At 37.7% G+C, this 5,937-nt stretch overlaps 1 pseudogene; it reads right to left on the bottom strand.

The window, feature by feature from the left end:
• Positions 1 to 1,342: 1,342 nt before the first annotated feature.
• LOC110571166 lies at positions 1,343 to 3,697 on the bottom strand (annotated as a pseudogene).
• Positions 3,698 to 5,937: the final 2,240 nt, after the last annotated feature.

The raw sequence follows: 5,937 nt of genomic DNA, 5'->3' as shown, positions 1-5,937 counted from the left end.
TTGATACAGCAGAAGCCAAGGAACACTAAAGATTGCTAACAAACCACCAGAATCTAGAGAAGAAACAGGGAACAGATTTCTCCCTCACAGGCGTCAGAACAAACCGATACTGCCGACACCTTGATCTAGGCTTTCTAGCTTCCAGAACTGGTGAGATAATGCATTACTTTTGTTGAGCCCACTCAGTTTATGGCGTTTTGTTTCAATAGCCCAAGCAGACTAATACACTGTCTCTTTCTTGTTGACTTGTAAGAGTACTGTATATATACTGGCTATGAGTTCTTTGTCAGTAATACGAACTGTAAATTAGTCTGTGACTTGCTTATTCATTCTCTTAATGGTATCTTTTGATGAATAAAATTTGTTTAAATTAATGTAGGTCAAATTATCCTTTTTGTCTTCATGTCCTGTTTAAAAAATACTTGCTTACCTCAATATCATGAAGATCCTAAATATCAAGATATTTTTTCTTCTAGATAGTATTGTTATATCTTTCATATTTAAGTGTACAATATGTCTGGAATTAATTTTTGTGAATTCAGTGATATAATTAGGTATATGTTATCCAGGTTATTAAAGTGATTTTATTTATTTTATATACTCTCATTCAGAATACTTTTCCACTACGTTTCATTGGGTTGAAAATACAGAATAAATGCACCTGTTGAAGGTGACTTAAAGCATTTTGAAAGCAATCTTTTGCTAATGGTTAATGAACTGTCCTAGGGATGAATACTATTCATTAAAAGATCTGTGAAATAATTTACACTTGATTGTTATAAAATAGTTACATAGGGTTGCATTTGTCATTTTTATTTGGCAAAGTCATTCAGTTTGAAAATCAACAAACATTTATTAAGTGCCTTCTGTTTCTGTTTGTCATGTACTTTAACCAAATATTTTCATGTAATACTCAGAAATGTTAAAATGTGATTTTTTAATACTAAAAAACTTTTAATAGACATCGAGTTTTATATTTTTAAGTGACTAAATCTAATAAAAAAAACAGGTTTACTAAAACGGGACCAAAAGACAATACAAAAGATGTTATACATCCAAAACATGACGCTCCTCATCATCAACACCTGAGCGCCACAGCCCTGACAGAACTCAGGAATTGAGAATCCAAACTACCTACACACTTTAGGTTTTGTTTCCTTAATTTTAAGGGTTTTTAAAATGTTACCCCCAGCCTTGGGCTGTGGGACCCGGTCAGCGGCACTTCTGGCCCAGCGTCCTCTGTTTTCGCGCCGCCTGGGGCTCCCTCGTGCGCTGCACCCCTCAGCACCCTAGTTGGCGGTGTAGGCGAAGGAAGGCTTTGAAGCCACCTGTAAGGCACTGGTTAGCCAGTGAGTCTATGGTGCGGGTTGGCCTGCTGGAGTCCCTGAGCCCATGGAGGAGCTGAAGCCCCCTCAGACCGTGGTGCGGCTCCCTCTGGAGCCATGTCTGGTAAGCCCAGAGTTTGAGCTGAGTTCGTCTCGTGCTTTCTGGTTTTCTTTAATTTCCTCCACGAGTTAAGGAAGTAAGTCACAAAACATTTTGTCTTTTGAGTGAAACGTTGAACTTCGGGCTGCCAGCAGGGAAGTGTCAAGTCTCTCCACTGGCCGGGGTGGGGCCCTTCAGGGTCATGAAGCTAAGGAGGTGAGGACGGTGGAGACCGACCAGGCAGTGTTGCACATGTCTGGGTGGAAATCTGTGATGGAAAGACAGCACGCATTGCACTTAAATCTTCCATCGGGTGTTGTATAAATTCTAGGAGGTTTAAAAAGATATTCTCTGGAAAAAAAAAAAAATTAGTTGTCTACGATAATAGCCACCTTCATGATGAGTCAATCATGTCCGGGCCTCGGGCCACATAAGTGCCATCCAAGAATATGGGAAGGTGGGGCGCTCAGGACATGCGTAAGGCACCAGGTCTCTCTTAATTCGAAGGCAGTCCTGCTCCAGTCTCTGGGTCGCTGTTGTTGGAGCTCTCTGATTGTTACTGTTGCTTGTCTCTCCTGGTTGTGGCGTGTGGGCCGCGGCCTCGCGCAGGCTAGGGGTGATGGAGGCAGGCGCTGGGTGCGCGAGACCTGAGCGGCCGTGGGAGAGGTGCGCTGCACCTGCACCAACCCCCAGCCCACCGCCGCCTCAGAGCTGCTGGCTCAGGATTCATATTTTTGCAAGTGGCTATCCGACTGACCCACTCCCAGAAACAATTGGGATTATTGGGTACTTTATCGTATTCCCCTTGTTTATTTGTCTATTCCTGAACTAATGGTATACTATCATATTTATTATATATTTATAATTCATCTTTATACCTGGGAATAAAGGTTCTTCAGCTTTTTTATACTTCTGCCAAGATGGCACAGCTCTTCTCGAATCTTTATTTTTCTTTCTTTTTTTTTTTTAAAGATTTTATTTATTTATTTGACAAAGAGAGACACAGCGAGAGAGGGAACACAAGCAGGGGGAGGGGGAGAGGGAGAAGCAGGCTTCCCGCGGAGCAGGGAGCCCGATGGGGGTCTCCATCCCAGGAGCCTGGGACCATGACCTGAGCCGAAGGCAGACGCCTAACGACTGAGCCACCCAGGTGCCCCAAATCTTTATTTTTCATATAAATTTTGGAAACAGCTAATTTTGCTAAGGTACCTGCTGGGATTTATACTGGGATTGCTTTGAATCAATATATTAATTAGGAGAAAATTTTTATGTTTACCATGTTGATTTTCCCAAACCCAGAAGCTGGATTAGTGTATTTATTGAGATCTTTAATTAATGTTATTCACATTTTGTAGCTCTTAGGGGAGGACTGTTGTTCCTCTTCTGTTAGATTTATTACTATGTACTTTGTTTCTTTTGCAGGAAATATTATCTTTTATCTTTTATTTCCTAATTGTTTTTCCTCATATATAGAACTTGATTTTTGTATATTGCCATTGCTAAGTTCCATGCTTATGATTTGTATATAATTTGTTCATTTACATATATATAATCACATATATAGATACACAATCATATTATTTGTGAATGAAATAGTTTTATTAATTGCCCTTCAATCTTTATTCCACATTAAAAAATTTGTCTTGGGGCGCCTGGGTGGCTCAGTTGGTTGAGCGGCTGCCTTCGGCTCAGGTCATGACCCTGGAGTCCCAGGATCGAATCCCACGTCGGGCTCCCTGCTCAGCAGGGAATCTGCTTCTCCCTCTGACTCTCCCCCCTCTCATGTTCTCTCTCATTCTCTCTCTCTCAAATAAATAAATAAAATCTTAAAATAAATAAATAAATAAATAATTTGTCTTATTGCACTGGCTATAATTTCAGAATGATGTTGGTAGACTACAGTATCATTTTTTAAATAGCCATAAAATGTTCTCAGATAAAAACCCATATAATTCTTTTTATATAAGCATCCTTTCATTTTCTTTCCTTACAGTGCAGTCACTCAAAATAGCACAGTTAGTATCCCTTGTTCCTTAATTCTCAATCATTTTACCACCACACACATCCTGACTTTATCCTATTTCAGTGACTCTGCCAAATGCCATCCATCATTCTCTCCAATTGTGTAATTTTCATTTCACTTCTCTGTTGTGTCTATAATCCTTTTGAGAATCTTTATTGCCTTCTGTGAAGCCATGCTCTTACCATGTTTCTGAGTTTTAGTTCTTAGGAGAGGAATTTCAGAATGAGGAAGGCTTATGTTTCTGGCCATCGGGAGTTTCTTATTTGACCGTTTTAACTTATCAAAGCCTAATTTCTTTATTTTGACAAGAGATAGTATATGCGTACAAGATATTTTTAGGAAAGTTGTGTGAAGGGCCTATTAGATGGCCAGGCACATGATAGATGAGTACTTTTATTTCTTTGAAGTGTCTACTTCTATTTTTGTACACCTTAATATTAGAGTTTCCTATAGGTTTCATTGAGAGCTTTGTTCTCATTCCAATCATTATACTTGAGTGATAGGATTTTATTAATGTCTTTTAAAATTCAGCTTGAGCTTTTCCTCCTTCACACTTCCTAAGCAAACCTAACTTAAATATGGGGCGCCTGGGTGGCTCAGTTGGTTAAGCGACTGCCTTCGGCTCAGGTCATGATCCCGGGGTCCTGGGATCGAGTCCTGCATCAGGCTCCCTGCTCAGCGAGGAGCCTGCTTCTCCCTCTGACCCTCCCCCACTCATGTACTCTCTCTCTCTCTCTCTCTCTCATTCTCGCTCTCTCAAAATAAATAAATAAATCTTTAAAAAAAAACAAAAACCTAACTTAAATTTTCTTTATTTGTGGTCTCATGTTATTCTCACATATTACTTTGTATACTGTAATAACATATACTTCCTATTTTCTCAAACTCATTAATTTGTTTTTTGAAAGGAAAAATCACACTTCTTTTCTTTTCTTGAGGATTTTGGGACTTGAGGTTTTATCAAGCCATTCAGTCTTCCATTTGCAGATTATTTTATTTATTTATTTACTTATTTATTTATTTGTTACTAAATTTTGCAGATTATCACTTACGTATATGACTGCTTACCTTTATACAAGACTTTCACTGTTATTATTCATTTGTAAGTATATTAGGAAACACATAAGTTATCCAGAAAATTTTAGAAGAGGACTAGTATATACACAGATAATGGAATTATCATTTATGTGTATTTCCTACTCTGTGCTCCTCCATTTCTAATGAGATTTCTTTCCAAATTTGCTTTTCAAACAATGCTGCATTGAATCTTTGTTTCCCTATGGCACTCTTGATGGGTTTGGCAATGAGCACTTTAAATCATACCAGTTATTCAGGAAATTATCTCTTAAGTATTTAGGAAATTTATGATCCCACCAGCAGTTTATTAGTACTTCTTTTCCATTTTCCCTCATGCTGGCCAAAACATGGGATTTTGGCGTGCCTGGGTGGCTCAGTCATTGTTTGCCTTCGGCTCAGGTCATGATCCCAGGGTCCTGGGATTGAGCCCCGCATCCGGCTCCCTGCTCCACGGGAGGCCTGCTTCTCCTTCTTCCATTCCTCCTGCTTGTGTTCCCTCTCTGGCTGTCTCTCCCTCTGTCAAATAAATAAAATCTTAAAAAAAAATATGGGATTTTGAGAGTACCTAATATTTACTAATTTAATAGAATAAACTGTCATCACAGTTGTAGTTAAATCATATATTCATTAGCCTCTGTTTTTTCCTCTTCTGCTAATTCTCCTTTTTTGTTGTTTGTTGTTCTTGTTTGTCTTTTTCTTTTTGATATATGGTTGTTTTTAAATTTTGTATTTAAATTAGCTACTTGTTGTCTTATATGTGACTATCTTTCCCCAGTTCTTTATTTTTTAACGTTACTCATTATGCTTTTGACATCACAGAGATTTAAAAATTTTAATAGTGCCTAATTTTGATATGCAATGTGATGTAGCAAACTTTCCCTTTAATTTTTGAAAAGTTCTTGTAGGATCATATAATAAGTTATCTGTCATATTAAATGGTACTTTTTCTTGGTTTTTGTAAATATAAATTCTTTGCTATTGTTGATTTATTTGAATGCTATTATTTTTATATTTGATACAGTTACTCTGCTAAGAACATCTTAGCTGAGGAAGAGTGAATATTGATTTTCTTGGATTTCTGGCATCATTATGTAATTTTTAAGAAAATCACCTTTTCTTTTCATTTTTTGCTTTTTGTTCCTCAACTTTTTGGTTATATTTCTTTGGCTAAGACTTTTAGTACTTTGCTGATTGTAAGCTATAATAGTGTGCAAACTGGTATTTTGCTTACAGTAAAGGAAATGACTACATTTTTCCCCCTTCAGTATGATGTTGCTTTGATTCTTGGCAGAGAGGTTTATCAAATTGCTAGGATTTATCATAATTGGTACATTTTTACCAGATGTCTTTTCTGGATCTACTCTGAGTTTTTCTTTTTATCTTCAAGCTGTTAATGTGGTGATTTACAATGA

This window comes from Neomonachus schauinslandi, chromosome 1 (assembly GCF_002201575.2).
Source record: "Neomonachus schauinslandi chromosome 1, ASM220157v2, whole genome shotgun sequence".
NCBI classification, from domain to species: domain Eukaryota; kingdom Metazoa; phylum Chordata; class Mammalia; order Carnivora; family Phocidae; genus Neomonachus; species Neomonachus schauinslandi.
This window is presented reverse-complemented; position numbering and strand designations above follow the sequence as displayed.